The following is a 12,744-nucleotide window of genomic DNA, read 5'->3' on the forward strand; positions in this document are numbered from 1 at the left end:
CGCCATGGATGCAAAGTCTGTAATGAGTTCTCTCTCTCTCTCTCTCTCTCTCTCTCTCTCTCTCTCTTCGTTGTATGGGCGAACTTCAAGAAACTGACCGGCTCAAATCGTTTTGGACACGTAGTACAGCTAATATCAAGTATGGCTATGGCGAGAGAGAGAGAGAGAGAGAGAGAGAGAGAGAGAGAGAGAGAGATGACCTCTCTATGCCAGGAATTCAAAGTCTGTAATGACCAAGACACTCTCGTATGGGCGAGGCTTAAAGATGATGACATATGCTTAAACAGAAGGTTCTAAACGATCTTACAAAAGACGGTGCAATCCTTCCACGTGATTATTCGGCAAAGACATACACGTTTGAAACCAGTCCTGTACGTAGTATGCTCTACATGTTCCAAACAAATCTCGAGTGAGTAAGATTGACATGTTTCCAAAACAAAACGGAGATCTCGAGTTCCACTATCTTGAGCGATGACAAGTGAAAACAAAATCGAGCATCCCTAATGTACAATGCAAAAATTTCTCTCTGTTTTTACATTCTACCTTATCTTGACTTTTACATTATGTTATGCAAAATCTGAACATACATTTTTATAACATCCTATAACTTTAACCTAAAAAAGGAATCTGAAAATGTTGCAAACATTTCTCCAACATTTCATTGTTAGAGAGGAAATACGCGTTACGAAAGTAGCAGCGTATAATATACTTCCCCCCAATAAGATTGGTTATCACGGTGTTGAATCCAACGATTTGCAACGGGATAAATAACCAGCAACTACATTGATTTTGCCGCTAATGTGCTGCACTCTAAAGTTTATACTGTTGCAAGCACAAAGACCACCTGGTCAGTCTTTGACTATGATTTTTCATTCGCTGGATAAATGATAGGGGACTGTGATCAGACAACACTAAAATTTCTTCATTCCTAGGTCTGTTCACATACACCTCAATCTTTTTCAATGCTGTGATTAAAGTTAAAGTTTCCTTCTCGATTGTTGAGTATACTTTCTGATGTTTTTTCAGTTTTGAAGACATGAAGCACACAGGATGGTGGACATTATTTTCATTTTCTTCAAGTAGAACAGCTCCAATGCCACAGTCAGAAGCATCAACTCGTATCACAAATTTCTTGTTGAAGTCTGGAGCTTGAAGTACTGGTCTTGAAATTAAAATGGCTTTCACCTTCTCAAAGGATTCTTGACACTCTGGAGTCCAAACAAACTTAGCTTTGGGACTAGTTAAGTCTATCAACAGCCTCTCACCCCAGGAGACCCAGAGATTTTTGGTAGCTGTCCTGTGTCTCTGTGCAGTCCAGGTCATTGGTGGGTTGAGAAGACGTACTATTACGCAGAAAGGACGGCAGGGCAGGGTGGATTTGGGCTCGGGAGTGGCTGACACGGCAACAACTACATGGAGACTACGACCAGCTACTACAAGAACTGAACAAGGACAGCAAACGACATAAGAACTTTCTACGCATCTACCCTGAATTGTTGGAGGAGATGGTCGAAAGGCTGACGCCCATTTTGAAGAAGGACACGAAAATACAGCTTGCACAAGAGGTTGGACTCAAGTTAGTGGTCACTCTCCGCCACCTGACAAGTGGGAACGACTATACAAGCCTCCAATACAGCTTCAGAGTCTCCAAGACAAGCCATTATCGACACATACAAACAAGAAGTGATGAAGTGCCCCAAGACACCAGAAGAATTGAACGACGTAGCAAAACGATTCGCCTCAAAGTGGAACTACTTCAATTGTGTGGGAGACCTGGATGGGAAGCACGTCGCGATCAAGAAACCCAAAGGTGGAGGATCATTGTACTTCAATTACAAGAAGTTCCACAGCATCGTCCACATGGCCCTCTCCGATGCAAAGTACAGGTTCCTGTTCGTCGACGTTGGTGCAGAAGGAGGTGCTGGGGATGAAGGAACCTGGCAGAAGTGCAACCTGGCCAGGGCCATCACAAACAACCGAGCAGGACTTCCACAAGACAGTAATCTCCCCAATGACGACGAACCCATCCCCATCCACATAGTCGCCAACAATGCCTTCGCTCTCGAGTCGTGGATGATGAAGCCCTACTCCCACCAATCACAAGATCCCACCGAATGACTATACAGCTACAGATTATATCGCACTCGTTGTGTGGTGGAAAACGCATTCGGCCTACTGCAGATGAGATGGCGATTCTTCGGGATGACGATGCAACAGGATGTACAGGTGTGCAAGAAGATAACTTTGTGCACATGTGTCATGCACAACCTGGCACTGCAACGCTACCCATGTGCTGGCACCGACGTCGACCATGAGGACCAACACCATAACGCCGCTGAACCTCATGGAACGACTCATGGCAAGAAGGGGACCGAACTACACACATCGAGCGAAGGCCGTCAGAGATTACTTGGCCCAGTACTACTCATCGGATGCAGGCGCAGTGGAATGGCAAGAGCGAATGGTGTTACCTCAAGGACGACCAGCTACTGACGACTAGAGGACCCAAAGAACTCTGTAATAAAACATAACCCAACCAATGTACATAATTGTAAATAAAGATCATGATGTATTTTTCATTGTTTTATACTCCCATACTTTTGTATTGTCCTTAGAACTAATAACAATATTAATATAATAAAAAATATTGGAATAATGATTGATACATATAAAAATGATGTTGGAAAATAATTAACTGAAAGTAATAATAATATAATTCATAATAATGAGACAAATGAGAAGCAAATGATGGACATAACCAAACTACTTATACTAAACGAACATGAAAAGCATAGAAAATATAAAAAAATGAACATGAAAAGCATAGAATGTAAGAAAATGAACATGAAAAGCATAGAGTGTAAGAAAATGAACATGAAAAGCATAGAATATAAGAAAATGAACAAGAAAAGAATAGAATGTAAGTAGAAAAAAGAAAAAAAAGCACAGAATGTAAGAAATTGAACATGAAAAGCACAGACTGTAAGAAAATGAACATGAAAAGTATAGAATGTAAGAAAATTGAATTGGGACTTGGTTTATATCATAACATTTTCAACTGCAAATATCATATATTATCAACTGAGGTCAATATGTCTTTAGTCGGTTACTGATTTTTCATAGTTCCCCTGTTAACTTAATAACCATGTCCAGTCAATGTTAATTATTGTTTCACTGTCATTTGTATGTGTTCATGTTCATTTGATCATGTTCTCGATATTATATTGTCCTTTACCTTGTATGTTATTATATCATTTAATGGCCATATTCATTTCATGTTACATTTCATTTCATAGTTCAAGTTATTTTCCGAGTTCTATTTATTTCATATTTCATATATCATATTTCATGTTAGATTGCTTCATGTTATTATTCTTTATGGCCATGCTTTTTTATTATTCCATTTCATTCCACCCAATCATATCATCATATATATTGTCATGACATATAAATTAAGCATCAATAAGGAAAATGTAAATGCAAGTCAGTATTTCAACATATTTATTACAAAAAGAAACATTATGAATGATATAAAATGTACAAAATCATTGAATATTAAGAAAATAACTAAAAAATCATTTATTATTAAAAATATAAAATTCTATTTATTTATACATTGTTGACTATCACTCCATTGATTCGGGGTCAATGTCCTCCTTTTCACCTGAGGAGATGGTCAAATTGTAGGCGGGGGGATCCCCTGCGGCAGTAGGTTTGGGGGTCGAAATACTGGCGCCAGGGGTAGGGGGCTGCAAGTCTGCCAAGAGACTGTTGACTAGCAGCGACAGCGAAGAAGTTGAAGATCTTGGAGAGAAGCTCAGTGGTGTCGACCGTCCACTGGGGAAGAATGACGGTGTCGATACCCGTGTCGCCTGTGTCAAGTAGACCTGCTGATGAGAGAACTGCTGCTGCTGAGGCTGCTGTTGAGGGAGGGGATCATAGAAGAACACAGGTTGGGGTTGAGATGCGAACCACTGGTGTGATGATCCTCGAATTGGTGCTGTCGAATTTCCTGGTTTCGTTTGCGTTTCTTTCTCAACTCATGGGGGCGTCCAGTGGGAACAAGCCCCACGAGCCATGGCCTCTTTCCTCGTGGCATCCTCTTCTTTGGGTCCCTCCAAACTGTGACAAAGCCTGATAACTTGCTTGAAGAAGGGCTTCTGGTATCGTTGAGGCACGTACTCCAACCATTGGGTCAGGTACTGGATGAATACAGTGATATCATGATGGGTATTGTCCTGTGCTTGTGGCATCTGTGTGTTGATGCTGGTCATAATCTGGGTCAGTTGACTCAGCAGTCCATCTGTCGACTCAACTGTGTCAGCAGATAGCCGTCGCTCCTCTGGTAAGTTGGTCAATCTCTTCTGCTTCAGCCGCCTCCTCCACTGGATCAAAGCTGTTGACAGGCCCGACATGTCAGTGGAGGAATCCTCTGTGTCAGTTCTGTGGGACAATACAGGTGAGAACTGATTGCTTGCTACTGTGGGTTAGTGGGCGATGTGACCTCCCAGGAATGCCCACGTAGTCATCACCTCCTCCTCCCGTGGTGTCCCGTTCTGTGCATCCGACCCGCTCTTGTACTCCCTCTTCTTGATCTTCCCAATGTCGGTACGGTGAGCCTCGAAGTACTTCCGAACTTGCTGGAAGGTGCAATTGGTGAAGTTCGCTGCCAGTTCACGCCAGAGTTCCTCCTTCCTCCTCAGATTCGACCATTGCCTGTCCCGCTTGTCGTACAAGGTAGGGTGTGACTTAACAAATTCAACGATGATCTCCTTGTCCTCTGGTGTGAACGTGTAGTCTTGTATGTCCTTCTTGCTGGGGCGGTATAGTTTTTTCGGCTGCACTACGATACCACTCAGGGCCTGCGGTGTCCTTGTTTTCCACAAGTGATAGGGTCGGCTCAATGGGCATGTCTTCATCGTGGTCGTGGTCAGACATCTCCTGTTGTGCAGGCTGGATGTCCTGGGTGTCCTGGGTGTCCTGGGTAGGCCTGGGAGTGGTCTTGCAAAGACGCATCTTCGTGTAACGTGGCTGGAGCATGGCTGGGTGAGCGTGGCTGGATGACAGTGGGTGGGTGACAGTGGCTGGGTATCCGTGTCGACAGACTGTCAAAGCGCGAATGATGCCCCCGTGGTCTGTCCGACCCCTTTTATCCTCCCCAGAATATACAGCAACTATCCATCCAATCGACCCAGGGAGACGCCATAACACGCCACACGCACGCCTCACACCCCGCAACATGTGCACGCCATTTATTAATCGCGTGTGAAGGCATTGTAAGGGCACCGCACGGGCACCGAACGGTGCCATAACATCACGCCGTAACACTCCCGCACGGGAGGTACGAACCTACACCACACCACGGTGTGGCGCTGCACCGTGTGGGTTCTTACCTCTTTTGTTGCAGCGCCACGCCACACCGCTTACGGTTTCGTGCGACTTCATCACGCCGCCAGACACCACGCAGAAATTTGAAAAGTTTTAAAATCCTGGCGGCACTTCTTTAAATAAATTAATCTTAGAGAATGAATTGAAAGACACTCGAGTCCCAAAGTGATTCATGTTCTCATATTGCTAATTATTATAGCAGTTTCTTTAGGAAGCCGGAATGTAGGAAGAAGGATATGAATTATTTTCTTAGCAAGATTGGCAATGTACTAGATGAGCATGATAGAAAAATTCTCAATGAGAAATGAATTGTGATGAAGTAAGGAAAGTTCTTTCATCATTTAATAAAGATAAAACTCCTGGTAGAGACGGTCTTTCCATTGAATTTTATCTTACCTTCTGGGATAATATAGAGTGACTTTATAAAGGTATTGAAATACATGAAAGCACATTATGAGTTGTCGGTATCCCAAAACTTAGGTGTGATTAAATTAATCCAAAAATCAGGAGATCTGTCAAAATTAGAGGAATGGTGACCTATTACTTTACTGAATACTGATTACAAAATATTTACGAAGATATTAAAGAACAGGCTTCACCTAGTGATTGATAGGTGGTCTCCAAACGGTGTTGGCTCTGGCAAGTCAATTGTTTATTGTAACAATTTTATAAGAGATATGATTCAGTATGTCAATAATGAGAAATCAAAGGCAGCCTTGCTCAGTCTAGACTGGTCTAAGGCCTTTGATAGAGTGAATATCGATTTTCTGTTGAGGGTTATGTAGAAATTAGTTTTTCCAGTGGAATTCATTAAAATCATCGAGACACTCTTTAAACAATATAGAGCAGTTATTATTATTAACGGTACTTTATCCCGTGAATTTGAAGTCCAAAGATCTATTAGACAAGGATGCCCTTTGGCCATGGTTCTATTCTGTATTTTTCAAGAAGCTTTTTAAAAAGCCATTCAGTACGACAGTGAGGTGCAGGCTCTTGATCTTCCTAATAAGGTGATAATTAAAATAATAGGTTTTGTAGAGACTCAAATATATTCATCACATCAGATAACGCTTTAGCAAAAAGTATTGAAATTGTGAATAAATTCGAAAATGCAACTGGAGCCTTGCTTCACAAAACGAAAACTTATCATGGGTCTTGTGGTCTGACAGAACTAATTGGCCAATTTCATGGATTCGATCTGTAAAACAAATAAGGATCTTAGGTTTATACCATCAGAATAACTATGCAAAAGTGTATGAAAAAAAAATGGTTACATATTGTTGAAAAAATGCAAAAAACAGTTAATATGTTTAAGCCTAGATTTTAAACCTTCTATCAAAAAGCCATTATTGTGAATTGTTTAGTTTTATCCAAGGTGTGGTATGTAGCTCACACACTTCTACCTAGTAAGTCACATATTAGTAAAATTAATGCAATATTATACCAGTATATGTGGAATGGTAAATATCATCCGATAAAAAAGGATACACTTTGCCTGAGTAAACGAAATGTTGGTATAGCGGTAATTGATTTTATCGAAAAGCATATGTAATATTTTGTAAAACTGCTCACAATATGTATAGCGCTGATATGGGTTTAACTCGATATTTTTGCTACATAAGAGTATCCTTCTTAATTAGGAGTTCGCTTTGAACTGTCGTGAGGTGTCGTGAGGGAAGGTTCTCATGACTGCCGCTCCGTCCAGACTCTTGTTTGGTTTTCAGCTGTAACCTAATTCTCAAGTTATCAAGTTACTTGTAATCGAGTGCCCAACAGGGTTGATATGCTGACGACGTTAACAAGATGGATAAACACTGCATATCGTTCTTAAAATAAGATGTACAGACCAGATGTATTGCCCGAAATATGTCGTGATGTAATGGAGATTCCAGATAATGAGGTTTACGGCATTTGTGTCACTGAAAATCAAAGTGTCTGTTTCAAGTAAGTCCCAATCCCTTTTTGATTCCCTGATGGAAGGGTCTGATGAGAAGCTAATCAAGTACAATAGCGGTGAAGTGAAGATAAACAATGTGTCCAAGGCAATCACTTACGTTAAGATTAGGAGTGTAACTTTCGAAATGCAGTCTTCGGTACTTGAAAATATTTTCTCCTATGGAAAAGTGAAAAATGTTCGTGAGAATACGCTTGGATTTTGTCATTACTGTTTGGCTCTGAGCGGGGACAGAACGATTTTCCTGGAACTAGAAAAACACATCCCTTCCCATATTTCAATAAGGGGTCAGACATATAATGTCCTATATAGTGGGCAGCCTCGTACTTGTAAAAAATGTGGTAGCACGGGGCATTTGATTGCTGATTGCGCGGTGGAGGTGAATACTTGGGCTAAATTGAGGAGTGTCGACTTCCCCGATTTACGGGGCGCAAAGGAACCCGTGATTTCTGATACGAATGCAGGCGGGATGGCGGTTGATCGTGGTGATTATCAATAGAAGAACAGTGAACAGGTTAATCTGGGTAAGTCAGAGATAAAGGAGGCTTCACAGACTCACGTAATTACTGCAGAAATTCATCGACCAGAAAAGACCTGATTGATTTTGAAAACCAGGAAGTTGATAATAGTGATGATATAAATGCTATTTTTGAGGAACCAGTGATGATGGATGTGTAGTACCTGAGGGTGTCAGAGGTGATGGTGTGGGGAAACATATAAGTAATGACGTAGTGGCTAATAATGAGCCAAAAGCGAACGCTGATGGGCCTGAGATTATTAGAAGGGTTGACAGCGGAGCGACGCTCAGTTTGGCTGGATCCTGAGAGCCCCGGTGCATAGTTTCGGAGGGAGGCATTGGATATGAAGACAGTTTACCTATAAAAGGTGATGGTAATTTGGATATGGACGCAGTAGGTTTAAATACAAGTGGTTTGGAAACTCAACCTTCACAGAATGTATTACCAAAAGTGAGCGTTGGTAAGAGTAACTTGGTTGACGGGTGCCATAATATGCTTGAAAATAAACAGAACTTATCCTCCATTGTGTGGATGGAAACAGCTGGATTAATATAAAAGGGAATGGCGACGAGATTGAAGAAAATATGAAAGTAGGAGGTTTTGCTCTAAGTTAAAATAAGGGTAAAAATATGAGAAATAAAACAGTACGCGTAAAGGGTACAATAGAGAAGGGTGAGTCTAAGTGCTAGAAGGATTAAGAAGCAGTTAATATGACATTTTTCTTAAATGAACATTAAAATTGCTACAGTAAATATTAATGGATTAAATAATACTAAAAAGCAGGAAGCACTGAAATTTTCCTACTGCGCAGTAGAATAGACATTTTTCTTTTTCAGGAACATAATATTAAGACTATTGAATCATTAGACTCTATCTTTAGATTTTGACATTTTTCTTAATACTCCAGTTATTTTGAAAGGTGGTACTGGCATATTGATAAAAAAGTCTATGCAGTATTCAGTCCTTAGTGAAAAAAAGGATGCTGAAAGCAAGATACTTTCTTTGCGGATATGTATTGGTCAGAGTTTATTGCACATCCTGAATGTATATGGACCTTCTGGATCGACAAAGAAAGGTGAAAGGGAAAGTTTCTTTGAACAAGACCTGTGTTTCTACCGGAGAATTTGATATTAGGGGGTGATTTCAATTGTATTACTAGTGAAAATTGAAAGTTTTCTTTATTAAAAGTTTTCTTAATTAGAGCAGGTAGAGAAAAAAATAAATATAAATTTGGAAGGTTGAACTATTTTGAGAGTTGTTTAAAAAGAGCCTTGGAGAAAGTTAGCATTTTATCGGTTACTAACTATAATGAAATAGATCAACTTAAAACTATAATTACGAAACTGAAGAATGATGTTGAAGTATTGAGAATCAGAAGTAGACTTCAAGAACAAATTGAGGGCGAGAAATTGTCCCACTACCTGTTGAATAAGCAAAAGGCAAGGGCACAAAAGTTAGTTATGAGTGAAATGACTACTGCAAATATAGGAAAGTGGAAAGAGGGACATGTTATTTCAGGTACTGATTGTATAGCTACTTACATTAGTGATTATTATGTGAATTTAATGTCCACAGGGTCAGAGGTAGGTGCAAACTGTGAATATGAATGTATTCCTTTAATATCAAAAGTGTTACCAGATGATGAAAACAGGGAAATGTTAAAATATCCGTCGCTCAAAGAAATTGAAAGTATTGGAAATGATGGTATTCCAGTGGAGTTTTATAGAAAAAATTGTGGCATGTAATAGGAATAGATTTTCTTTAAGTTGTTCACAACTATTTAGAGGTATTTTGTTAACAAAGACTCAGAGACAGGGTGTAATAAAACTTATTCCAAAGACTGGAGACTAAAAGCTACTAAAAACTGGGGACCTATTTGCATGTTGAACGTGGACTACAAAATCCTGTCTAAACTTATATGCAGAGGATTAACAGCGTGCCTTGATATGATGATTTCCTCTGAACAGTTCTGTATTCCTGGCAGAAGTATCATAGAGTGTAACACTCTAATTAGAGATGTGTTATATTTTGCTAATGAGTGTTCTAATAAGTGTGCTATTATATCGTTAGACTGGTCTCGTGCTTTTGATAGTGAGTATAAAGTTTGACTTAAAATATTGAAAGCTTTTGGTCTTGCAAAAAAAGCAATTTGTTGGGTAGGAGGCTTATATAATCAGATAACTAGTTCTGTGACGGTAAATGGTTTGTTGTCCAAACCATATGTTGTTAAATAGTCAGTGAGACAGGGATCCCCTCTTTCAATGGTTCTCTTTGCTGTGTACCTTGATCCATTTCATAGAATGATAAAAATTAAGTTAGCCCCTTTTTCCTTATCCATGCCAAATGCCAAAAAGTTGTCAATTGCTGGATATGCTGACGATTCACATATTTTCATTGAGAATGAAACTGGTTTAAATGTGCTGGAAAATGTGATTCATGATTTTGAAAAAGCGCCAGGTGCCAAGATGAACAAAAGCAAGACCTCAATATTCGGAACCGGGATATGGACTAATAAAGAAGACTGGGAGCTCCATTGGTTAGACGTGAAACGTGATAGGATAAAGATATTGGGTGTGTATTTCTCTAATAATTATCAAGAATGTCTGCATTTCAACTGGAATTATGCGAAGAACAATTTAATGAACAAAATCAAAACCCTATATAGCAGGCGTTTAACACTTGTGCAAAAAGCTATTATTATTAACTCGCTTATTAGCTCGAAAATTTGGTACTTGGCACACATTTATCCGATGCCAAAATATTTCTATGCTGGATGGAAAACAATAACTTTTCGTTACATGTGGAACAATGGTTATCGCCAGTTAAACAAGAAACGTTATACTTGGCTAAAAATCAAGAGGGATCGGTTTGATAAATGCAATCTATAAGTCTCAAGTAATGCTAGTATCCAGCTTTTTAAAAGTATACCTTAATGAGTCATTTTCTAATGTATTTACGTATCATTACATGAATATTTGTGTAAATAATATAATTGATAAACAAAGTTTAGGTATGCCTGTGTTGTTTATAGGGACACCATATTACAGAAATATTGTAAGTTATTCAAGGATCTTGGTCCACAGTTAAACCTTCCCATATATGACAAATAAGGTTATGTATAATGAGTTATTTAGTGTCAATGATATAGTAACAGTTCTTGAAAAATACCCTTGTTATGACTGGAATTCAATATGGAATAACATGAATGTTCAATTTATAAACCTTTATGATAGAAATATAACATATATTGTATGTACAGTGGTGCTCAAATCTCATGTGTCATGATTTTTTTTTTTATCGTCCAGATTCTCAGACTCAACGTGACGTTGCCAAGTAGTTTTAAATTCTATTTTAAATTTCTAATGTCATACATGTCGACAAGTTTGCGAATTCACAGCTAGCCCTATTTTCCTTATGGTTATATAAATATGATCATATTTATATAACCTTATGGTTATATAAATATGATCCCTTTTATGCAATAGTCTGATTCGTAATCTGTGTGATTTAAACTGATCTTTTTTTTACGTTGCTTAGTTCAAAGTACGGTGTGATAAAGTTAGTGGTGCCATCAATGAAAGCACACTTACATGCTCCTCGGACTGGTCAACGTAACTACGTCTGCAGCATTGTAACAGTAGAACCTAATAAACTCAAGTCATAACATTTTCAATGTAGGAATATGAATTGCAACCAGTTTTCTTTGAATGCTGAAGTATATGCTGTGTTTAAGCTGCCTGTATGTTGCAAGATGTTTCATAGGCCTAAAGAAATAATCTAAGCCTTCTGGGATGTAATTTTTTACTAATGAATTTATTTGTAGAGATTACCTGTTCCTTGAGGAATACGATAGGAATATGAATTACAACCAGTTTTCTTTGATCGTTGAAGTTTTAGGCTGTGTTTAAGCTGCCTGTATGTTGCAAAATGATTTATAGACCTAAAAAATATTCTAAGCCTTCTGAAATGTAATCTGTGGCTAATGTTTTTATTTGTAAAGATTACCTGTTCTTTAAGGAATAAAAGATGATGATTATTTTGATTATATGGAGAAGATGGCTATTAATCGAAATATAAGTATTAATATCAAGGCATATGGAACACTTGGTGTATAATTTATTCTTTCATAAGGTAACTTGAAGTGCAAGAATGTGTTGATAACCTCATTTCCTTTCTGGCTAGAAATTGTTAATAGAGAGATGTGACTGTTAAGTGTAAGTAAAGAAATCTAACACCTCGGCCTAGAAACAATATCTTGGTTTTCACAAAAGAATAATTGCATGTGCGAATATTTGCTATATGCCATCATTTTTTAAATATTTAAGAGTTATAACAAGTAATTATGTATGAAAATATACTATTCCTCTAACACATTTAAAGTTAGAGTTTTAAAGATAATTTCGTTATGTTACATCGGGTGGTTGTTTTTGCACCGAAACTAATATGTCACACACGCTCCCCTCACACGTCGATATCGGTGGGCACATTCTACTTTTGTATATACATATTTACATTTTTTCAGCACTGAGGTGTAAAAGCAAACAAATACGACTATGTCAAATTTTATGCTTGCTTTGGAAGCATTATTTATGTTATGACAATTTTTTTTTTTTTCAATTTAACATTTGAACAGAGGTTTGATAACGACTTCATTTTTGTCAAATGCTTCAGCGATGTGTGAACGAAAGTTTTGAAATGTTTCGTAAGCGTTTTTTCAGAAATTTGGCTACACGTGACATTTTCTTACAGTTTTTAAATATATGACAGATTTCACTCTTATGAAACATATTATGGCCTTATTGTATGCAATAATCGTGTTTCCGCATTGAAATAATAGATAAATATGGAGCATGCTAGGTTGCCAGTTAGTGAATTTTGAACGAA

This window comes from Macrobrachium nipponense, chromosome 13, assembly GCF_015104395.2.
Source record: "Macrobrachium nipponense isolate FS-2020 chromosome 13, ASM1510439v2, whole genome shotgun sequence".
In the NCBI taxonomy this organism is placed as follows: Eukaryota; Metazoa; Arthropoda; class Malacostraca; order Decapoda; family Palaemonidae; genus Macrobrachium; species Macrobrachium nipponense.